General features: G+C 39.0%; 1 protein-coding gene and 1 long non-coding RNA gene across 4 annotated transcripts in view; one reads left to right on the forward strand and one right to left on the reverse strand.

Moving 5' to 3' along the window:
- The window catches only part of DENND4A (DENN domain containing 4A), a 95,031-nt gene extending 80,263 nt beyond the window's left edge, over positions 1 to 14,768 (reverse strand). For all 3 annotated transcript variants that reach the window (XM_037502747.2, XM_037502746.2, XM_037502745.2), the window contains exon 1: positions 14,722 to 14,768. The gene's annotated coding sequence lies outside the window, so the exon portion shown is untranslated. The remainder of the gene's footprint in view (positions 1 to 14,721) is intronic.
- Positions 14,769 to 15,193: 425 nt separating this feature from the next.
- LOC129144743 (uncharacterized) lies at positions 15,194 to 16,874 on the forward strand. The gene is made up of 3 exons (XR_008549254.1): positions 15,194 to 15,245; positions 15,334 to 15,478; positions 16,762 to 16,874. It is a non-coding gene; the product is annotated as an uncharacterized LOC129144743 (long non-coding RNA).
- The last annotated feature ends 8,831 nt before the right edge of the window (positions 16,875 to 25,705 follow it).

Here is a 25,705-nt window from a genome sequence, read left to right on the forward strand (position 1 = left end):
AAGAATGACATCACAGCTATACAATAAAATGTGAATACTGGAAAATCTACAATTCTCCTATGAAAAAAGTAGTATTCATTACACTATTAGGAACAGATATTAAAACATTAGCTTTAATTTTAGTTTCACTAAGTTAAACGGTGTCAAAATTCATTTCAGTCATACAAAACTCCACATCACCTTTACAAATTCAGTTCCTTCCACCAGAATGCCCCTGTTCAAATGGTGGTTCTGCACAGGACATAGACTTCATCTTCGAAGGCTTCCTAGGTTCTTTCCCCATGAGAGACTGTCATTCTATTTTTTTTTATACTTCAAGAGTGCTGTGTACATATCTCTGTATCATTATCTCATTAATACTGTAATTAGTTCTTTAAACCTCTACTCTTCACAAATAGATTAGGAATTCTTGGATAGGAGGCAATGTTACATGTCTATCTCTATAATTATCTATTTTAGCACAGTCCCTGATGGAGAGTAGGCAACCAGTAAATGCATAATAGAGAATGACAAGATTTACTAATAGTGTTATTTATATGACGTTATACGTGTTTATGAAATTGCACGACTGAAACGCAAATTCTATAGAGGTTAGTTTTATTTGAAAAGCAGAAATATTTTTAAAGTTTCCACAATCATTGCCTATGGACTGAGATGAAATGATTTAAGTTCTTTTTTAAAAAAATTTATTTATGTATGCATACAAGAGCTGGCGTACAGGCCAGAGGTGCGGGGTGGGGGAAGGGGGGCAGAGGACCCACAGAAGACAGAGTGGGGAGTAGAACAGGCAGATGCACTGAAATACACTGCTGAGGGGAGCAGCAGGTGAGACAGGAGAGGTCTGCAGTGCCATGTGGGTCACCTCCATGGCCAGAGAATGGAACTCATGGAACTCCTGCTGCAATGGCTGTCTTTAACCCCTGAGCCACCAGGGAGGCCCCTAAGTTCTTTACTTCTGTATAAAACCACTAAGCAGTCTCTTTTTTTATTTCAAAAGAAAACTTTAATTTTGCATTACTTAGTAATCCTTTGTAATTACTACCTTTTAAGATACCTATTTAGTCAAGTCTGAGAACTGTATGCCCTGTATCCATTTCCTGACCATAAAAATGTGGCCTAAAGAGGCTCCCTGGTGGCACAGGGTTAAGCCACTGCAGCATGAGTCCAACCAGGGAGCTAACCCACATATGGCACAGCAGACCTCTCCTGTTTTGCTGGCTGCTCCCCTCAGTAGTGTATTTCGGTCAATCCACCTGTTCTGCTCCCCACTCTGTCTCTGGTGAATCCTCTCACCCCCTGCACCTCTGGCCTACACCCCAGTTTTTCTATGCATGCAGCATAAATATTTTTTTAAAAATGTGACCTAGAATGTTCTATGAAATCTTCGCTTATCTGCCATAGCTGCTTGGACAAGACAGACTACTTGCTTCAAACTGGATTTTCTCCTGGGGGGTTTAGAATAGGATCACAGAACCATGAGCAAATATATGAATTTAAGAGTTAGGGGACATGGTAAGCCATGTGCAATGGCAAAAACCAACATGCAGAGAGAGAAAAATGAAGTGCCACAGAGGAAAAAATGAAATGGAAATAGAGGCTGCACAATCAAGATGCCCTCAGGGTAGTGAAAAAAAGAGATGGCGGAGTTAGTGATGAGTTGCCAATTCCTGGTTCCCTATCCCCTCATGTGGCCTAACTGTACTTCTATCTTCAGATAAAGTCCCCAGTATCCTTACCATAAACATTAATTCTCTCTCTTTTTTTTTTTAAGTAGAGGCATGTTTTATTTATTTATTTGTTTGTTTGTTTTGTTTATACATGCACTGGGTACAGTCAGAAATGCAGGAGGGTGAGAGAATTCACCAGAGCCAGAGCAGGGAGCAGAGCAGGCAGAAGGACCGAAGTACACTGCTGAGGGAAGCAGCGGGCGGCAGGAGCGGTCTGCACGCCATGTGGGACCCTCCTCCAGTGGCCGGGGAGCAGCCAGGGATCGAACCGGCGCCGCAGAGGCCGCGGGCAGCTTCGCAACCCAGCGCTCAACCGCTGCGCCACGGGGAGGCCCTAATTCTCTTTTTTAGAAAAAGTTAGGTTGAATTTCTATTACTTGCAAACAAAATAAATTTTATTTTAAAAAAACCACCAAAAAAGAAAAGGTCAAGTAGGAATATGAACGTGTCAGTTATTCATAGGAAGAAAAAAAAGCCTTGTTAAAAAATGGCTGTCACGTTGGTATTTTAGGCATTCCTCAGCATAAGAAAATAAAAAGTATTCAACAACCACAGGTTCAAACAATATCCTATAAATTCAACTTCAGTATAGTTGTGGGTCAATATGAATATGAGCGTTTAAGAGATAAAGAATATCTTAGAATTTATTAGAACGAATTATTTTTTAAAGAAAAATACTATGCATTACAACTTGACTGAAAGGGGCTGAGTAAGGATGTTTCTTTCCTGGTGATAATAGGTAGTCTTATATAACAAGCCTAAATATTATTATATAGTTTTTCCCATCTACCTATATCTATTTCTCATAAAAACAAGCCACTTCAAAGTCCTGGACTAAAATACTCAGTGGCAGAAGACAGTGACCTTTAAAAAAAAAAACGGAAGGATTTTCAAATAGCACAGTCATAATATGGCTTTAGCTCTCAAAACAGGACTGATACATTTTCCATTTTTTTTTGATATTGGTTTGTTAATAAGTTTTGTTTGGCAACCCAGAGTTAAAAAAAAACAACACACTATTTTCTCTAGTAACAATTTCCAAATGCATAGTGAAAAGAATGGATACCAGTAATGTGTACTGTTAGGCTCAAAAGAAGACAAATTTACATTTGTAAAAAAATTGACTAGTTTCACAAAGTCAAAATTCATTAGAAGTTAATGTACTAGCAAGTTCAGAGATTAAAAACAAAAAATACTCCATGAAATTTTCCAAGATTCTATAGATAGGTCTAGTATTCAGGAAAAAATGACAAGTGTGAAATCTGGGATAAAAGGAAAGGTTTATGAAAAATTGAACGTGATTGTCATAACATAGATTGAAAATAAGCCAGTCTCATTGTTTACAATACTGGGGGAAGACAGAGAATGTGTAATTTTCAAGGAGTTATCCTGATTCTAAAATATTTGATCATGAGTAATATTCTGAGAATTTATTTTAAACCAAATAATGAAGGTTTGGTTCAGAAGGAGTTAGTAAATTTTCCAGTTTCCTTATTCTGTCTTTGTTCAGTTTATTTTTTACTTCAGTTTATTTTCCAAATTAATAAAAAAGCACAATCTTAGCAAAGCTACTATCCTTATACCTTAGTCCATGGCAGAAAAAGCTGGTACAAGATATGTGAAGATTAAAAGTAAATAAAGGGCATTCCTAGAGTTTCAACAGTCCTGTTTAATAAGAACAGTGTGCTGAAATTTAAATAAGTCATTAATTAAGTAGAATAAGAAGAAATATTAATCATCATTAATGCCAATTTCAAATTTGTGTCAGAATATCAAATGTGGGAGCTACTAGAGAAAGGCTAATGGTCAACTCACAATGACATTCTCAACAGCTAGGAATGTATCTTTCATTTTAAGACTTAAGATTAGCTCGTTTGTTTATTCATTCACTAATTAATGGTTACTGGGGGAAGAGATAAATAAATTAAAACATTAAGGCAACAATAGCTATGGGAAATTATTTACTGGACATCTATTAAATGGCAGGCACTGTTCTAAGTGTCATACTTGTATTAATAAATGTAAGCTTCAAAATAGTCTTAATGAAAATACCATCATCGCCACCTTACAAGAAAAGAAACTGAAGTACAGAGAGATAACACAAATAGTCAAATAGCAAAGCCAGGTTTCAATCCTAGATGGTCTAGGTCCAGAGCCAACTACTTTACACTGCTTCTCCAGTAATTCATTCAACAAATTTACTTAGTGTCTTCTCTGTGCCAGGCACTGTTCAAAGTGTTTGAAATATAAATAACACTAACAGGAGGGCCCTGATAATCCAGACAAGAATAGGGGTCTGAGAAAGCTTTCTGGCAGAGATAATCTAATGCCTGAGCTGAGTCTTAAAAGATGCAAAGGACTTACAAAAGCAAAAAAAAAAGGGGAGGGGGGAGGAAAAAATAGTCATTCTTAGTGAAAGCAACACCCAATAAACCAGAAATAGTATGCATATTTGGGAAATCTTTAGAAAGTATTTCTATATGTCTAGAGTGGAAAATGGAAAGCAGAAATTATAAATTAAGATTAGAGAACCAGTCATAGTCCAAATCATGGAGTGTCTTAATGACATGATAAAGACTTCAGATTTTGTCCAATGGGGACAATGGGGACAATGGGGAGTTAATGAAGAACTTTCAGATTGTTTTAGACTTATCATCCAGCAATTCTGAGCTCTCTCAGGGAGATAAAAATGAAGACAGGAAACCCAATGAGAAAGTAAAGAAATTGTTCCTAATAAGGCAGTGGTGGAACAGGGATCTTTGGAAGCAACTGATTCAAAAGATATTGATGAGATAAAACCAGCAGAATTCAGTAAATGAATGGATGTGATAAGAGAAAAAGAGAAGAATCATGAATGATTCCTAAATTCCTTGGATAATTAAGTCTATATTAATGCATGATGTCCTTGAAAGACAACACGAGAACAAAGAGAAATAAGTTTAGGTACCTAAATTAGCTCAAGTGAAGCTTAAAATAAAGTGGACAAGTAAAGTCTGAAATATGGATAAGCAAACCATAATGAGATAAGACTAAATTAGACGCTCTGGAAAAATGCTAATGCTGGAAAAACAGCTTGGAGAGTAACTGCTAGCTACTTGGTAACTGAAACCACAGGGATAATTGTTACTTAACTAGGAAATGTGAGGTCTGAGAAGAGCAATTGGCTGATGCTGGGAGCACAGTTTCTTTCTTTTTTTTTTAATTTAATTAAATTTAATTTTTTTTCATCATTTTTCATTTTTGCACAATGTATGCATTTTCATCTTGGTTATATACCCCATACAATTCCCACCCCCCTTATTTTGACCTTCCTTCCTCCTCCTCTCCCCCGCCCCTCGTAGTGTGTCTCTGGTTTATAGTTGCTTGTTGATTTTGATTTTTACTTTATTATAATTAGCCTTTTTCCTGGTCCCTTATTTAGGTTTTCTAAATTCCTGCTATGAGTGAGACCATCGGTATTTTTCTTTTTCTTTCTGGCTTATTTTGTTGAGCATGATCCCTTCCAGTGTGAAAGGGAGCACAGTTTTTTAAGGGACAGGAGGAGGCAGGCAAGTCCTCAAAGGAAATGATCAACACCCTAAGAAGCTCCAGGATAAGCAGAAGAAGGGCAGCATGGTCAATTCAAGGGTTAGTTTCTTGAGAGAATGGTAAAAAGCATTGCTGTCATTGGTTACTTTAGCAAGTGCATGTTCTATATCATACTGATATGAAGTAGAAATTAAGACTCCAGTGGGAGAAAGAATAAATGGGGGAAAATGAGGCAATTTCAGCCCATGCAGACTACAAACTTTCTCTACTATAAAACTGAGATGACTTATTTGGAGCACTAAATGACTTGTTGCATGGAATCTCACATAGAGTAAATGCTCCAGGTCCTCACTGTTTTTGAGTTACTCACATTGGGTACTAGCCAAATTCGCAACTTCTGTGTTCTCATTTCAAACTCCTTTGCATCAAAAGGCTTTTGCATATGATATTCCCCCACAAGGATCACTCTTTCTCATCTGTCAAGTGTCATCTCTGGAGAGGGCTTCCGTAAGAACTATTCTAAAGACTCTCATTTAGTCATTCTCTCACATCATCTTGTTTTACTTTTTCTAGAACTCTTAGCAATCTTTGAACTTTTCTTGCTACTTAAGGATAATACAGCAAAGTGACAAAGTACAGGCTGTACAAACTGGTTATGTTCAAATTTCATCTCTGCCATTTACTTGCTCTATGACATTGCTCAAGTTGCTTAACCTAAGTGTCTTAATTTCCTCATCTCTAAAAGGGGAAAAATTTTAAAAGTACTTACCTCTTAGACTTGAGGGAATTAAATTAAATGAACTTATCCATATAAAATTGTTAAAAGACTACAGGTATATTCTGAGCACTCAAATATGATATATTTGTTTACTTGCAATGATCTTAATGTTCCACTAAACTGCATTTCTCAACATGCACTGCCAAAAATATTTAAAGTAAAAACTCATAGTCCAAATCATAAAGATCTCAAACAACCAGCTAACAGCCAAAGGAAGGAGTACTACTCTGACTAAATTTCAGGAAACATTACTTTCAGAGAAAGGTTTATTTTTGACCACAAAGTCAAAAAAAAAGGAAAAAAAACCCCACATAGAGCTAAGGTTCCACAGTTAAGGAGGCAAACTTTTTGATAAGTTTTATGTGTAATTACTACATAATTAGGCCAATTTACAAAAATTTAAATTGATATGTGGAGAATGGAAGAAAAGGGTCTAAATAACATTGGGAAAGAATGTTTTGAGTAGCCAGTACAATACACAACAAAGCAAAAACGGACAATTATAAATCAGAGACATACTGCAGGGGAGGAGGCATGAGAGGGATCAGAGGGAGAGAGGGAGGAGCACAGGGGATGAGGTGATGGTGTTCGGGTGCATTGGGAAGGGAAACTATGGGGACTACACTTAAGGGAGTGGGGGGAACCAAACATTGTTTAAAAATGAACAATGATGTAAAAAAATAAAAAAATATAAAAAATAAATTTAAAAAATTTTAAAAAAAGAATATTTTGAGAAGAAACAATAAAGCTAACGACAAAGGAATTGTGCATGAAACTTTTCCACTTGATATCAAGTCATTTCTCACTGGTAGATGGGTACATGAAACTGTACATGTACGGTGGGAATGAACAAATAACTAAATAGAAAACAGATGGTTAGAGGCAGATTCCTCACTTTTGGAAAGGTAGATTATAGATTAGGGAAGGGGGTAAGTCTAGAATAAACTATCTGGCACTGTAGTAGAGTAAAAGAGATCATTATGAACTTATGTTTAGCTTCATACAGATGTAGATGGATAGATACAAAAATAATTCTGTTTGTATATCTGGATATGCATATATACAATCCCTATATCTATACACCCAGAGGACCTAGAAGCAATTTTATCCCAACAACAATGAGCACACACACAACACAGATTGGTTTCTCATATTATTCTCTAATAAAAGTTACCAGGGATCTTTGGAAATATAGGGCTGGGATAGAGAATATATAAGATGAACCTGGAGTATTTTGTACCAGAAAGTAAAGAAATGCTCAAAAAACAAACACCGGGGTATGTCCTGTTGGTCACAGAGACCAACCTGAAAGAGGTAGAACAATGTGAGAAACAAAATTAAGTAGGTAATGTAGTATTATAAGGCAAAGTTATAAAATAAATATTCCCCAAATCCTTATAAATGATTGAATAAATAAATAAATGAGGGAGATGCAAAAAAATCTCCCTTACAGAAGAATTACAAATAATGTTATAGGTACTTCCCCCTCAAGGAACTGGACCTTAACTCTTCACCCACAGGGTAGACTGCACTTAGTAACTTGATTCCAAAAAGCAAAGTATGGGAAAACTACAAAGTAGAGAAAGCAGACAAATACTAGCTCGGCTTTCTGATGGAGGTTAATAATACAGTGAGAAGTCATATTGGTATTATATGCGTTGACATGACGCAACTAGAACTGCATCCTACCTCTGTGGTTGTCTTCCCCCAAACCCATAAACCTAGCCTCAGCATAAGAAAAATATCAGACAAAATCAAGCTGAGGGGCATTCTATAAAATATTTGACCAACACTCCTCAAAACTGTCAAAGAAAAATCTGAGAAGGGCCTCCCTGGTGGCACAAGGGCTTAAGATGCAACCTGCAACCTATGAAGCAATCCGCAGCCACTGCAACACAAGTTCCATCCCTGGCCAGGGAGCTACCCACATGGCGCAGCAGACCTCTCCTATCTCCCCCACTGCACCGCTTAGCAGTGTATTTCAGTCAATCTGTCTGTTCTGCTCCCCGCTCTGTCTCTATTGAATCCTCTCAACCCCCACCCAGTTCTTGTATGCATAAATAAATAAATCTTTAAAAAAAAAAAAAAGAAAAATCTGAGCTTTCACAGTCCAGAGGAGCTAAAAGAGACACAATGACTAAGGTACTGTAGTTCAGGATAGGATCCTAGAACTGAAAAAGGACATTAGGTAAAAATTAATGAAATTATAATAAGGTATGGGCACTAGTTAATATTAATGTACCAATGTAGGTTCCTTAATTGTGACAAATATGACATAGAACTGTCTGATATCAACAGTAGGAAAATTGGGTCCAGGGTGAATAATAATAGGTACATTATTATCTTTTTTTTTTTTAAAGATTTATTTATTTATGCATACAAGAACTGGGGTACAGGCCAGAGGTGTGTGTGGGGGGTGGTGGTGAAAGGATTCACCAGAGAGAGTGTGGAGCAGAACAGGTGGATTGACTGAAATATACTGCTGAGGGAGAGTCAGGAGAGGTCTGCTGCTGTGCCATGTGGGTTGCTCCCTCGCCAGCCAGGGATAGAAGTCCTGCTGCAGTGGCTGGCGGTAGGCTGATAGTGCTGTCTTTAACCCCTGCACCACCAGGGAAGTCCAGTACAATATTATCTTAAACAGACTGATTTTAGTTCTTTAAATCATGTATAGTGGGTTGGACAAAAGTAGATAGTTAATAATGTGCTCAACATTTATGAATGGTTTATAATGTTGTACATATCTAAAATAATTTCTTATGTGTATATTTTTATTTTTTAGTAAGTACTTGAAGAGCAGAAAATTCTTCTCTAAAATTTTGGACTAAAGGGGCCTCCCTGGTGGCACAAGGGGTTAAGCATTGCACTATGAAGCAATCCACAACCTCTGTAACACAAGTTTGATCCCGGCCAGGCAGGGAGCAAGCCACATGGCAAAGCAGACCTCTCCTGTCTCTCCTGCTGCTCCCCTCAGCAGTGTATTTCAGTCAGTCTGCCTGTTCTGTTCTCCACTCTGTCTCTGGTGAATCTTCTCACCCCCCACATCTCTGGCCTGTACCCCAGCTCTTGTATGCACAAATAAATAAATCTAAAAGAAAAAAAATAAAATTTTGGACTAAAGCAAAATTATGGAACTAATTATATTTATAAAAATTTTACCTGGCTTTAAAAATAGTTTAAATCATTTTCAGTAACAATTTACAGTACATGACTAAAATATTTCCTTACAGTCTCAGGAGGACAGGGATATAGCTACATATTTTAAGAAAGTTCATCAGAAAGTTCACAAATATCAATATACTATAGTGTAAAATTCACCATAATGTGGGCATATAATGGCTATTTTCAAGAGATTTGGAAACTTCAAGAAACAAAAAACAGACTTCACTAATATTTCTTGATTATTTTGAAAATATTTAAAAACAAACAAGAATAACCTCTTATAAATGAACAAGAAAAAGACAGCCCAATAGAAAATGTGTAAAGGAGAGCTATAGGCAAGTCACTGAAGAGATAATCAAAAATGTTCATACATGAAAGATGAAGGGAAATCAAAGAGTCTGACAACACGAACTGCTGGTAAGGATATGGAGAAACAGAAATTATTTGTCAATATCCTATAAATATCCTGCAAGGGTAAAAATGCTTATTACCTAAGACCCAGTAATCAGACAATCGGGTACATGATCTGGAGAGTCTGGCATGTTGCTTTAGGAGATATAAGGATGTTCATCTGTTTATAACAGATAAAAAGTGAAAATAATCTAAATGTTTATCAATAGAGGAAAGGAGAAATGACAGTATATTCATTCAGTAGAACACCATACAGCAGTCAAAAAAAAAAAAAAAAAAGAACTAGACCTACACTGCCAACCAGCATTGAAAGGAAAATAAAAAAGCAAGCTTCAAAATAGTGTGCCATGAAACAATCATATCAACAGCTGCTTAAATTTACCAGCACATTAACAAAAAGACTCCAGGTACTTTAGGCACTTAATGTAAGTAAACTCATTTGTTTTATATAACAACCTTATGAGGTAGATGTGTATATAATCCTTATTTGATAGATGAAACACTGAGGCATGAAAAGATTTAAAAACTTGCCTAAGGTCAAGAAGCAAAGTCAAGAGTCAAATGAGTATAGCTACAAAATCCATGTTTTTCTGAAATATCCAAAGCAATGCATGTATTTTTCATACATATAGTTTATTAAAAGGTAAGCTGGAACAATACACATCAAATTTATCATAACTGCCTCTGGGAGGGGATAAGAGATGAAAGGAGAATGAAATTGGGGAAAACAAAAAGAAATTTAACTTCATTAGCAATGTTCAAGTAAAGAATAAAGTTCTGCACTGCTCTTTTAGAGTTCAGCTGATACTACTATATACATAGTTCTTTGACATTAAACATATATCTAAAGTAAAAATGAAAAATGTTAACATTTTGTATGGTGTGTATGTGTATGTTCACTACTTTTTAAATTTTTCTGTATTTTTGAAATTTTTCAAAAATAAAGATGTCTCATCTATAAAATAATATTACACAAAAATAAGACATTTAAGAAATTTCTGATCTCCATATTTTAGCTTTTATTTGAAATGAAAATAGCTAAACTATGTGCACTTATGTTTGCATATGGGAAATACATTTTTACATAGATCACAGATATATTAACAGTATGCCAGAAACAGTGTATCTTACATTTTGATGACTCACTACTCTCAGCAAAAATAAAGTACTGTACTAGCAGGAAAACTCCCTTGATATCTTTCTATCTCCTTTCTCTTGACAGTTTGTCTTTACTCTATGTTGCTTTCTACTTGTTTGAGATTTTTATTTATTTTGTTTAAAGATTTATTTATTTATACAAGAGCTGGGGTACAGGCCAGAGGCGCCAGAGGGTAAGAGGATTCACCAGAGACAGAGCGGGGTGCAGAACAGGCAGAAGGACTGAAAGCACTGCTGAGGGGAACAGTGGGAGAGACAGAAGAGGTCTGCCGTGCCATATGGGTCTCTCCCTGGTCAGACAGGAATTGAACTAGCGCTGCAGAGGCTGTGGACAGCTTCACAGAGTGGTCCTCTACCAACTATGCCACCAGGGAGGCCCTTCTTTGAGATTTTTAAAAGAAAGAAGCAAGAAAAGGTACCAGGACTTTTAAAATGTCACACACTAAAAATAACAGTGACAGTCACAGAACATGTATGTAGCTCTTCTGAATATGAGCCCCCAACATACAGTCAAGTAAAATTCCAAAAATTTATTTGCAAATTACTTGTCTGGAACTCAGAACTTACTTTTTCCACTTAGATACTTAAAAGAGTATTTTAGCACCAGGAGAAGGACACTGCCTAAGTAGCCAGGCCATGAACAGTGAAACAGGAAAAGCGGAGCACTCTATATGCTCTGATGACCCAAAGAGAAAAGAAACGGAGTTTGAGGTCAGAAATAATATTTTATTCACCTTTGTGTCCTCAATGACTAGTAAAGTACCTGGTACCTAATAAACATTCAAACATGGATACCTATGGACAGCTGAGGTAATGAGGAAAAGACTGAATGGAATAATCCATCAACAGATGGCGCTGTCAATATAGAACAGTCTGGGTGTAAGCCGCAAACAAGAGGTTGGAAAGCAGTCATAAGCATTAATAAGAGCATCCACATTTGTAAACCTAGTACCAGGGTAGTGCTGGTAACTGGGAGACTGCCTTTGCCTAAGTTATTAGATGTTTCCATTACTGTGTATTGCATGAGCACATATTTCGAATTAGTTTTGCTAATACTCACAGTTTTGCGGTAGTTATGTGGGATTTTCTCCTACGACCTTTGAAAATATCTTAATGGCACGTTGTGGTTATTAGGATACCATTCAGTAGAAAAAAATAATAAAATAAATAAAAGTTGTATTAAAATAAAAATTACCTATAATCCTATAAACCGGGTAACATCTTTTAAGGTTATATATTTCCAATCATTTTAAGGTTATATATTACCAATCATTTCGGAATACACACATGGAATGTTATAAATAATAACACTGTATATATTGCCTTATATTCTGATTCTTTTCTCAATGCTATATAATACTTCCTCATATCACTAAATATTTTTGAATATATGACTTAACTGCATCTATCAAGTGGATTATCATTAATTTTAATATTTCTCTATTAAGTAGCATTCTGACTGTTAATAAATTTTTCACTATTAATAACATATACATTAATAATTTTCTATGTATACAGTTCTACATTACTGTTTTAGATTTCAAAGTGGTAACTCCTGACACGTTATCACTCCATATATAGTATGGAGTGATTTCCTCCATATATAGTATAGAATGCTTGATTTTCTCCATATACGTGACTTCTCCCCAGACCCCAAATTCTACGGAGCAATAAACAATAATATAGGATATTAGAAAAACAATCAAGAAAAGAAGAAATTTTTATCTCCTTTTCTTTAGTCACTCTCTTCTTTCCACAACTGGTAGGAAAGAGGAAGTTCCCACAAACATAAGTCTCTGACATCAGAGAAGACAAAAATGACAAGTCAACGTTCCTACTGGAGTCACTTTTGTTTTCCTCCTAGAATGAGGCATCAATTAAAACAGGAAAAACACAATATATATAATATACCAAACATATACCAAACATCTGTATCTGTATTGATGCTTAAATTCAAGTTTTCCTACTAAGTGGACAGTTTAGAAAAAGTCTGCAAACCAAAAAAGATAATGTAACCAACGTCACTCAATGAGAAAACATCAAGTGTTCTTTTATAACTCTGCCATGATTTCTACTATTTTTGAACCAATTAATAAATGTCACATGAGGAAAGGAGGGAGAAAAAAATGTCATGTGCCATCTCTTCTCATAGCCTCCCAAATATTCCTATTATTGAAATTGCCATAAACAGGCTGACAGCTCCAGAACTTTCAAATCACTATTTAAATCAGTCGTAATTCCTGTGGAAAAGTTCAGTACCAATCAGCACCAGTTTCTGCCTCTCTAGGAAAATAAAATTCACATCACTTCACCGATTTTCAAAGATGTAAATTTGTGTACATAAACTTAAAAACACGGACCAAAATATACTCATATTTATTCCCAACAGTGGGCTGGTGTCAAGATCAGTTAACATCCCTAACAGGAACATTTTTATGAAATTCCACAATAAAGCAGGTCTATATTTAATTATTCAAAGAAAATTATGTAACATGTAGGATATATGACGACGACGATGATGTATGTTTGTTATTCTGAACTCTGCCTGAGAGCTTTGGCTCAGTGGGAAATTGTGAAAATGAAGTAAAAGTTGTCCAAAATGTTCAATTCTGGCCAAAAGAAAACAAAAAGTTCCCATAAAAGAAGCCAAATAAAATCTTTTGTTTCATTATAAGTTCAAACAGGGTTCAAATAGCTGAGAAATTCTGTATACTTCAGTTCTCAAAAGCTGGATCCCAGAACTACCTACTCTAAACATAAACTGAGTAACTTGCCCAGAGTCCTTACTTATTACCCAAGCTTAGATTCCCCAGTGACTACTTTTGACAATAATCTCAAATGTACTACATTAGATTAGTGTAACCTGGGCTACGCTGTTTACAGGTGTCTCCGCCTCCTTTCCCCAAGAGAAGAGGTAGACCAGGGCAAACAAAAAATAGAAAAGACTATATATACACCAAACAACATCGTGCAGTCTCGTAAGAATGCTTGTTTTACACTTGGGCTATTATTTTCATGAACGTATAATCAATACATTTTCAAGAATAACATATTCACGGAATAACAATTTCTGCCCTCACGGGTCTCTAGCTGGCTGACACGCGATTTCTCCTAAAATAAATACATGCCTGTTGACTGATGCTTGTCCTGCTGTTGCAAACAAGAAATAACTGTCCTATAATACAAACCCTTCTCTAAGGCTCCAAGCGCAACCATACGTTTGGATGAAAAGCACACTGGAACAATAACAAAAATCTTCCAGCACATCTGTCATTTAAAAAGCACGATAATGAAAAGCTGTCGCTGCGACCCAGTTTTAGGTCAAAAGGTTTTTGTCTTTTTTCCCCCCAACCCCACGGAAGGCGATAAACTTCAAAGGGAATGATGGCCACCAAGAACCGTTCACCCCACTCTCCCCTCCCCCCCAAAAAAAAAGACTGGGGGTAAAAACAAAAAAAAACACTGGGTAACTTGGAGGCTGACCCCGCACATGCGGCCGGAGCAGGACGGCAGACTCGGGGTGCAGAGCGGGCCTCGGGGGGGCCGGGCCGGCGCCCGCAGCCCGCGGTGGGGACCCCGAGCAGGTGGGATTCCGGGCGGCCACCTCCGCCTTACGTAACCGGCTGGTCAAAACCCCGGCCCGGGACCTCCCCTCCCGCCCCCCCGCCCCCCACTTCCCAATAACAAGAACCCCAGGCTCGCCCGGAATAGAAACCCAGAATGAAAATACACTGGAACCCCCACGCGTCCGACGCCGGGGCGCGGGGCCGCTCTGCCCCGCCGCGCCTGCCGAGGGCGGCCGGGCTCCGAGAGCTCCCCGGGCGGAGGTCGCAGCCGCCCCCGCCGCCCCCCGCCGCCCCCCGCCGCCCGCCGCCCGGGCCCGCGCCCCCCGCTGTCAGCGCTGCGGGCCGTGACAGCTCCGCACGCCGCCGCCGTCCGCGTCGCCGCCCCCGCACTCACCTCGCCGCCGGCCCCAGCGCGGGCAGCGGGTCGAGCTCCGAGGCTGGCGCCGGGTCCCCCGCGCGCGCGGCGGCGGGACACGAGGGGCTGAACACCGCGGCGATCGGAGCCCGCTTAGCTCATCCCCAGCCCGGCGCTCCGCCCTGCGCGGCACCCCCGCCCGCCCAGGCCCGCCGGCTCAGTCAGACGGGACTCCCCCTCCCCTTGCGGCCGCCGCTGCCTCCGCCTCCTGCTCTGGCTGCTGCTGCCGCGGCAGCCGCGGCGGAGAGGGGCGCCATCTTGGCAGTGACGGAGGGCGCGGAGGCGGGGATCGTGGCGGGTGAGGGCCAATCGCGGGCCAGGACCGGCCTGAGGGGCCGAGGCGGGGCGGGGTTGTGGATGGTGGGGTCCTAGCGCCGACGCTTTGGAAGGGAGGAGAAAGTGGGCGGGGCCGAGCCGCCCCGCCCGTGACGCACGCTGTAGCTGGGGAAAGGCGCCGTGCTTCCCAGTCAGGTCGGGAGCTCCCGAGCCCCAGGCGGGCGTGGGTGAGGAAACCTTGCCTTCGCTTTTCCACAGCCCGGGGGTCAGGGAACGGGCTCGGGCCAACTGACCTATTTCCTCCTTCCTTCCCAGCAGTCTTGGGAGTCCTGACTTTACCTTACCCGACTCGGCGCGTCTGACTTGAGAGACGGCTTCTCCGCCATGGGTGCTCAGATTCCCCAGGAAACTCCCCGAGGGTTTAGCAACCGCCTAGTAGGTTATGGTAAAAGATACTGAGGTAAAGTGGGGGATTCAGGGGGTTTCCCCTAAAAGTACGTTGATAAAATACATATTGTTGACTGAATAGATTACATTGGATTACTAGGATATGGCCTACTTAAAAGTGACGGTGGCTCTACCGTTAATGACTCTTGGCAAGTTGCCTCTGAAAAGTGAGAATGATTAGCCCTACAGGGTTGCTCTGAGAGTTAAATTCTGTAATACCTGTGGAAGTATTTAGCATAGTCTTGAAAGTACTTAATAGATGTTAGATATTACATGGGAAAATGAAGGAAAAAAATAGGACCCTAAAAATCCCTCTGGTTTCAAATTCCTAAATTTCACAGACTAGACATTAATCTCTTTTACTAATCGAGTTTACAGCTCTATTTACTGTCTCCACTTCTTTCATTGTATTCAGCCAGTCAGTCAACAAGCATGCCTTGAAACTGAAAGGCGGAGGGAACACTGGTGAGGGAAACAGAAAAAGTCTACATTTTTGGAGTTGACAGCCTAGCTGAGGGCCAAGAGGGATAATAAATACCTCATCACATTTTGGGAGAAGATATTCTGTAAATGTTATGAACAGAATTCTAGGATAGCAGATAACAGGAAGGATTTTTAAAAAGAGTAGTCAGGGAAGTCCTATCTAAGGAGATAGTAATGAGAGAAAAGGCCCTGAGGAATTGTTTAAGGTAGAGGCAATATTTGTGCAAAGGACCTGTGGTAGAAAGGAGCTTGAAAGTTGGAACTGAATGGACTCCCTGGTGCTGGGGAATACATGGTACATGCTGGAGCCTGGAATGAGAGTGGAGAGGTGAGTGAGGGCCAGTACTCCAGGACCTAGGATAACATAGAAACAAGATTGGATTTCATTGAAAAAAGAACTGGAAGCTATTGAAAATTTTTAGGTAGGGCATGACTGTGAGAGCAAGAGAGTTAGAACAGTAATATTTGCCACACTCCTCTAAATATTTCAGGCATTATATGAACCAAAGAACTTGATTTGAGTCAGCGCTAGGACTACGCTATCCTCAACCCTGCCCTGCCTCGGCCCCTCAGGCCAGTCATGGCCCTCGATTGGCCCTCACCGACCACCCTGGGATTGAACCCCTTTGACACTAAATCCGTCAAATTATATATTCTACTCTTCAGTTTCCTTATTGTTAAAAAATATATGGGCATCACACAAGATTGTGTACAGAAAAATCACTGAAAATGGTTAAATTTGTTACGAAGTGTTTTGTATGTCATGTTAGTGTCGAGTACAGTTGCCTAATCAATGCTTTTTTTTTTTTAAAGATTTATTTATTTATACAATCACTGGATACAGTCAGAAGTGCAGGAGGGTGAGAGAATTCGCCAGAGCCAGAGCAGGGAGCAGAGCAGGCAGAAGGACCGAAGTACACTGCTGAGGGGAGCAGCGGGCGGCAGGAGAGGTCTGCGCGCCATGCGGAGCCCTCCTCTGGTGGCCGGGGAGCAGCCGGGGATCGAACCGGCGCTGCAGAGGCTGCGGGCAGCTTTGCGACCCAGCACTCAACCGCTGCACCACCAAGGAGGCCCTCAATGCTTTTGATAAGTTCATTTATTTGTTTTTTGGAGCGTGGAAGAGGTATTATTTCCAGGTAGTAATCAAATCAATCATTCTTAGTCATTTTGCACGTTGCCCAAATAGTCCACAAGAATATGGACTATCACAAATATGTAGTTTGTTGATGCTGTAGTTCCAAATGTATTTTTACCTGCATAACTCTGCATTTTATAATGAAATTCACTGAGTGTTGTGAAACCATGACCATTATTCATTTCCAGAACTTCTCATCACCCCAGACTGAAAATCTATATCCCATAAATAATATCTATTCTACTTTCTAAGACATATATTTTTATTTTTTTTTAAGATTTATTTATTTATTTCAAGAACTGGGGTACAGGCCAGATGTGCAGGAGGGTGAAAGGATTCACCAGAGACAGAGCTGGAAACAGAACAGGCAGGCTGACTGAAATACACTGCTGAGGGGAGCAGCGGGCAAAATAGGAGAGGTCTGCCACACCATTGAACCGGCCGCTGAAGAGCCTACTGTGAGCTTCACAGTGCTGCGCTCAACCACCTGTGCCACCAGGGAGGCCCTTCTAAGACATGTATTTTTAAAGGTATCTGGTGAGATACCTTTCCTTCCCAAAATATGGCAAATGACCTAGGTCATCCGTAGGATTCTTTGCTCCTATTGAAGACTTCAGTAGACCAGAACAGACTATATGAGTTTAAAAACCACCACCTGCAAAATAAGGATTAGTGTGTTTTTAGCTTAGATATCTAACACATAATGCTAATGAGGAATACTATTGATAATACAGGATCAATTAACTTTCAGCACTAAAAAACTGTTATGTGACCAAAAATATGCTTGATAGTATTGTAAATGTATGCTCCAAAGTGGCCCAGACAGCCTGCCCCTCCTTCTATGTGTGACTCTACCTGCATACCTTATTTTTTATGTAAAAGTAAATGATTCCAAATCTGGGTAAGTTTAATTTTAAAAATCACTTATCTGTAAAGAGTGCACTGGAAAGGACAAGAGAGAAGGAAATAAGTTTTTAAAGCACATCCTAGATACAATTCTTAATTCCATTAAACAAAAGGCTAAATCTCTTCTGTCAGGCTGTAGTCTTCCTCACATATGACCATGTCACCCACAGTGTTTTGATCTCCAGCTTGACGGCATGGCTATAGGCCAGTCAGTGGTTGCAAGGGAGGGAATATACTATGAAGAAGCACAGAAGAGTTTTAGGGATGATGGGCATGTCCTCTATCTCTTGCTTGTGGTGATGGTTTCATAGGGGTATAAGTGTATTTTACTTATCAAGTTGTTTGCTTTATATATTTGTAGTCCCCTGTATATCTACTAAATCTCCATAAAGCTAATTTAAAAAAAAAAGGTAAAAGTCCAATTGAGAATCTCCCACTATTTCCCTGTTGGATCCAGATTTAGTCTTTCATTGATTTTTTTTATGGCTGGCAAACCTCTCAGCTCATTTCCTCTTCAAGGAGTAGCCTAGTCAAACCCGTTGACTAGCAAAATGAAATTTTAAAAAGCACTCTTTTAATTCACACACACAATTTTATTGATATTACAGAGCACCAATTGAAATATTGTAGACTTGTAGTTGTAATCATGCTTTATAGAATGGGATTCTAAAAAGTTTCACAAGTTGAAATGGTTTGAAGGGTATTTTTTAAAAACCAAGCTTCTGAAAGAGCATATTAAAAATCAAAAACAGTAAACAATATTCGCATGCTAAGAAAACACCTTTAAGTACCTGTTGCCCTTCACAGCCATGAGTTCTCTCACAAAATTCCAGGCATATGTCACTATTTGTCAGCAAACTTAAACCCTTATTGTGATTTGGGCACAGGAGTCTAACAATGCAAAGAGGGAGGGGCTAGATAGAAAAACGTGGCTTAGAAATTTGGGCCCCATGCCAGTTCTGAAATTACATCATCTTTTACACCTGGAACTCTATCTGGCTGTTTCTTAGAAGTTACTTTAAATGCTGTGGTTTGAATGATGCATGAAGAAAAACTATGAAACCAGGAACAGTTTAAGCACGGAAACTCAATCTGTTGTATAGCCTAATCCTCTCCACCTGTTAAAGCTATTCACCTTCTTGCTATTCCAGAAGTTTTTCATGTCTTTAAATGAAAACCTGGAGTTTTGTATAAGGTGATTATTCAGATCTATGCTACAGGCTTCCTTATGGGTGAGAAAGCCTTCCATCTGGGCTTTATGAAACTCTAGTTCTGTCCCAAAGAACACACATTGCCAAATTCTGTTCGTTGTGAAACAATGTTAGAATGACATTCTTGTGTATATGATTCACAAACTGAAATTTATTAATGTTGTCAGAGGATATGTGCATTTCTTAAAAACACAAAGCTGAGGAAATACTTTGAGAGGCAAGAATAATAGTAAAAAATGTCATTTACAAATGACAAATTCTGAACTTACTGATTGAGAGAGGAGTGTCCACGGACAGGAGGGCAGTAGCAGTCTGAGCCACTGCTGTCTCTACCCTTCCTTCTTGGTGGCTAGTGGAGGAGTCAGATCTTTGACGCAGGACTTTTTCACAAATTTGGAAAGTATTACCTTCCACCATCCTCCTCAAGTTAATGCTTTTACATCTCTCAACAGTTCCTTCTAAATTCATTTTTTTAAAAAAGATTTATTTATTTATGCATACAAGAACTGGGGTACAGGCTAGAGGTGCTGGGGCTGAGAGGATTCACCTGAGACAGCGTGGGGAACAGCACAGGTGGATTGACTGACATACACTGCTAAGGAAAACAGTGGGCAAGATAGAAGAGGTCTGCTGTGCCATGTGGGTCACCTTCCTGGCTGGTTATCGAACTCGTGCTGCAGTGGCTGTGGATAGCTTCATAGTGCTGCTACTGCGACTTAACCCCTTGTGCCTCCAGAGATGCCCTAAATTCAACTTTTAGCTTTTAAATGATTTGCATAAGAAAGTTATTTTTATATAATGTGTCTCTTTAACTGTTATTGTCCACAGTCAAATATGCCCCCTGATAAGATATATTTAAAAAAAAATATTGAACAAATTCAAACATCAGTCAACATTTATACCCAGAGCACTGTGCTGAGTACAAAAGGGAAACAAAGGTAGGTAAGCACACATTAGAGGCGAAAGGTGTGTCCCTAGGCATGCAACTTTAATGAAAATCAAAATATGAGAAGTCCTACACTAGATAAATAAACTCGTTACTGTGGGACCCAGGGTAGTCAAGTAATTCTGATTGTGGGCATTTGAAAGTGACAAATCACTGTGAAGCCATCCTGAGGGAACCTACACTTTCTGTGAAAGGTGAGGACATTATTTAGGATATGAGGGTGGGCATGATATAAGGCAGGAAAAGCTTATTTTTTAGTCTTAACCTTCCTAACAGATGTATTAGAATTGTTCTCAACAAATGAAAGAGATGCTCATAAATTGTTCATGTTGAGTCTCTTTGGGAGTGACCAAAGGTTCAGATAATTTGGAGGGATGGATAGCTGAGCTGACTTTTAGGAAATATGAGTCAGCTATTCTCATGTACTGAGCACTGTTGTTACAGCTAGGATATTTGGGAAACATAAAGTGAACAAATCACATGCCATTAAGTCTTTTCTTTTTATTGATTGGCTCAGACATGCACTCTGCAAGGGTAGACAACAGGGATCCTTTTTATTGTTAAGATTTAAAGGACCTTAAGTGGCAAGGGAAAACACCAGCAACTGAAAAACATTAACTCAAAATAAAATGCTTCTGTTTTCTAAATAATCCCTCAGACCAGGAGATGGATAAAGCTTTAAGTCCTTACCTCTCCTAGGATGCTTCAGGACTGTATATTCATCTACCTCCAAATATCTCAGTCCAAGTACATCTGAAACTCTTCGTGTTTGAAGGTAAACTCATTTTCTTTATCCAAATCTGTTTCTCCTATATACTCCAATTTCTTGAATAGTATTCAGAATGCATCAGGCACAGCAGTTAAACCCTGTGAATAGCCAATTCCTGTTTCCCTTCACTTTTATCACTAATCAGTGTCCAAACCAATTGATATCATCATTAACATCCATGTCTATTCTCTAATTCAAGCCCACATCTTTTTTTATTTTTTATTTATTTATTTATTTATTTTTGTAGAGGCATGTTTTATTTATTATTTATTTGTTTGTTTGTTTGTTTGTTTGTTTGTTTATACATGCACTGGGTACAGTCAGAAGCGTGGGAGGGTGAAAGAATTCACCAGAGCCAGAGCGGGGAGCAGAGCAGGCAGAAGGACTGAAGTACACTGCTGAGGGGAGCAGCGGGCGGCAGGAGAGGTCTGCGCGCCATGTGGGACCCTCCTCTGGTGGCCGGGGAGCAGCCGGGGATCGAACCGGCGCCGCAGAGGCCGCAGGCAGCTTCGCAACCCAGCGCTCAACCGCTGCGCCACTGGGGAGGCCCCCACATCTTTTTTTAAACCTAGAATATTGCCCCAATAAATTGATTGGATTCCCTATCTCCAGTCTTTACCTCTACTACTACCCAACCCTCCTTTTGTTGCCAGACTTATATTCTACAGAAGAGATATCAGTTGTTCCAGAGATAGTTTAGTTTGCTAGCTTCCTCCTCTCCTTTGTTTTCTTCCTGAAAAAGCTCATCAGTGCCCCGTCTTGGTGTTACCTAAGAGGAGCAGGGCATCGGGACCTGTTCGCCCTTTTCCCCTACCCCTCTCCAGTGTGTGAAGACAGCCTCTCATTCTGAACACGGTCAGACTCCACGCATGAGGCTTTTAATTGAGGGAGAGCATTTAACTCCCTGCTTTTCATAAGTTCCATGGTCCCCTTCCCCGCACATGTTTAAGCAGACAACGATAGATTGGTTATAAAAGCTAATTATGGGCAGAGTTAATCCTGAGGGAAAAAACTCTAGCAATTAGTTTATTCAAGATTTGGAGAATAATAGACTTTTCATAATAAAGATTTAAATTAAAAACAAAAGATTTCAAAAGCTGCTCCTAGGGCTATTTTAGGCTCTCTAGTATCTATCTCCGAGGAACTGATAACCTTCCTCTACTTTATCTACTCATAATCCTGCAAGTTTTCCTATTTGGTTGTAATTATTTTAACAGCATTTTAAATTAAATATCACCTTATTGAGTTAATAGAATTTAGATGTTGCAATAATAATTTAGAGAGTTTTAAATTATGCTAAAAGGGAGACAGAAAGAAATTGATATGAGACTATCTTTTATTTGAATGTATTGGAAATGAAGGAAGAAAGGCTTTTAGAGATGGCATGATAGGGCAGTGCTGGCAGAATCCTAACCATCTGTTCAATGCTGTCTGGAAGGTAGTGGTGTTACAGCAAAGAAAGGAAAGCCATAGAATCCTTGATTCAGGCTGAAGAGCATATGTAATGATATGATTCATTTTTAACCAGTTCTGCGCTAAAAGAGAATTGGGGATTAATTGGATTATGAAGAGACCAGAAATGTGTTCTGCCGTTGCAAATTCTCCTGATGACCATATAAAATAAGACTGCTAAAAGTCTAGAACTAAGAATCGAAATGCTAAAGTTAATAAAAACTGTTGTTGGTTGCAAGGGAAAATCTCAAGGGTGGGGTCTGGGTAACTTGCAGAGCAATTGGATAAGGTTAGGGCTAAATGGATTGGGTTATAGAGCAGTTGAGGTGGAGTGGGCAATTAGGAGTGGATTTTAAATGTATCATCTGACCCACATCATGATGACTTTATGAGAATGACATTTTCATAACTTGACTTCATATTTCTGCTGCATGGAACATAGGATTTTTAGCGTTAAGGCACCTTAGAGATCATCTAGTAGCCATTTCATTTTCTAAAAAGTGAGCATCTGTATTTGTGATTCGTGTGAATTCATCTGCTTCAAATAGTGGGAGGAGAGCTAGGACTAGAATCCAGACCACAGATTCCCAGCTTATTGCTTTCACTGTTACATAAATATCACCCAGTTTAGAGAACTTGGTACTCTAAATTCCCCCTGATGTAAATTAGATACATAGGAACAGTCCATTTTTGGGATAATGAAACTGAGACTCAAAAATAGAATGAATTTACAAAATATATGACTGGACTAGACCAGAGCCCAGACCTCACAATCTCTGGGCTAACAGGCTTCTACTAACCCCTCTGCCTTAGGGAATTTAAAAGGATGAAATCTGAAATGCATGTGTGTAGGCCTACAATTCAGCCTACAGGTATTTTACTTTGTACTGTTATATGCAGTGCACTCTACTAGGTGCTACAGAAAAGATTACAAGACTGAAAGATTTACTTTGCCTAACTAGATTTCTATTTTGCAGAGACTGAAATTTGAACGCTACCTAATTATCAGGGAAATGCACATGTCTTTTGATGGTTGATAACCTAGCAGGAAGTCAGTTTTGGTGTACAGCAATATTAGGAATGTTTTCGCTTTCACCAAAGGATGGGTTTCAAATTCTCTACTGTTTTGCCCAGTAATTTTCTATCAGCTGGGCAAACATTTAAAAAATCTGACAATACCAACGTTTAGTGAGGCCGTAGGATAACTGCAGTTCTCATGCTTTCCTGTTGGAAATGTCAAATGACCCAACCATTTGGAACGGTTTGGCAGTATTTAATAAAATTGAAAATGCATTGCCCTGTAATCCAATAATTCCATTTCTGGGTGCATATTCTGTAGCAGTGTTTTTCAAACTGATTCATGATCCATTAGTGACTTGTGAAATCAATTTAAGGGTTACAACAAAGTTGTTTTGTTTTCTTTGGCAAATGATAGAACAGAAAATATTAGGGCAAGACTATATTGTGAATTTTTGTGTGTCATCTAGGTTCTTCCTCTCCAGGATTAAAGCTTAATTCTCCTAGCTGCCAGGGGCATAAGTAGTCAGTAGCTTTTAGCTGACTCCCCTTTCCAGGAAGAAAAGTACTTGCCCAAGGTGGCTCCCTCCTCCTTGGTGCAGCTGTATCCAGTTACTGGCCAATGGGATGTGTAAAGACCTGGTTCCCTTAACCAAATTTGAAATTACTCTGAATGTCACCACTGTCAATATGGGATTAGCTGAGACTTTAGTTGCCACTTCATTAGAACCCCAGACTCCCTTTGTCCACTCCTGCTTCCTTCATTGTCGCACTGGTGCACTCCCTAATAAACATCCTACACAGTAACTCCTGTCTCAGAACTACTTCCAGGCAGCTCCGCCTGTGTTGATCTATGTATGAGTGCATGTACAGAATCTGTATGTAAAATTAGTTGTCATCATTACTTCTCAAGCCATGAAAGCTTGAAAATCCCTGCACCTTGATAAAGTCTTGCACATGCATACTAGGAGACACTTTAAGAATGTTCATTGGGTATTGTTTGTAGGAATGATGATCAGCAAAAACTAAATGTCTGTGGTCATAAATGGGATACTTTATAATTAAATTAGTGAAGTATGCATGGACATACCTCTAAAATACAAGTACCTACCTGGATAGTACCTACCTCTGGATAAGAAGCATGGGAGATAGGATGAAGTTGAGGCTTCAACTACAGACTCGTCTTGCTTTTTTAAAAAGCATCTTAACAAATATATAGCAAAATTCTAGCATTTATTAAATTTACACCATATATTATATATATACCATTTATTCATACCATAAATATACCACGTATTATGTTTATACCATTTATATAAATTTGTATGGTACTCACTTTTCTGTATTTTAAAAATATCTTAAAATTACATTTTGTTCAGTGAATTGTTACTACAGAAAATCTACATACAAAAGCAAAGCATTTTTCACTTTATCATACTATTAGGAAGCAGTGAAAGGACAGTTAACAAGGTCCCTTCCTCTTAGACAAGAACTTTGGTCAAAATGTTATGGTTCATGGAATACAGACATTCTAGTTATAATTGTTTGACTGGTTTACTGTACATTTTTGTTCCTTTCCCTGTGTACATTACTACCAAGTTCCATGTAATGAGAACAATTCTGGATCTTTTACTTGTTTATCAAATTCTGCTGATAGCTCTCAGAAGAATTTTAGAGTAATTAAATATGAATATATTAAATATGAATATATAGGTGCAAGGAACAAGGATAGTTATCACTTTTCATACATGTCTGTGTGGTTTGTTTTAATGTCAGTTTTATTGAGGTAAAATTTACTTTCTTAATTCTTGTAAAGTGTACAGTTTGATGGGTTTTGGCAAATATATATATATATATATATATATATATATATATATGCCCATGAGCCTTCTCCATGATCAAGATGTAGAACATTTCCATAACCCAAAAAGTTTCTTGTGTCCCTTTATAGTCCGCTCCCACCCCCATTTTAGCCTTTGACAACCACTGTTTGGATTTTCACTCCCATAAGGTTGCCTTTTCCATGATGACAAGTAAGTGAAAAAATACAATATGTAGCCTTTGGGTTTTTTTTTCCCTCATTTAGCATAATGCATTTGAGATTTGCCCACATGACATGCATCAGTAGTCTGTTCCTTCTTGTTGCTGAGTAGTATACCAACCACAGTTTGTTTACCCATTCTACAGTTGAGGGACATTTAGGATGTTTTCAGTTTGGGGTGATTATAAATAAAGCCTCTAAAACACTTGTACACAGGTTTTTATTGTAGACATATGCCTTCACTTTTCTCAGGTAAACACCTAGAAAATGTGCTTGTTAG

This window comes from Talpa occidentalis, unplaced genomic scaffold, assembly GCF_014898055.3.
Source record: "Talpa occidentalis isolate TD23 unplaced genomic scaffold, MPIMG_talOcc4v2.1 talOcc4.11, whole genome shotgun sequence".
NCBI lineage: Eukaryota > Metazoa > Chordata > Mammalia > Eulipotyphla > Talpidae > Talpa > Talpa occidentalis.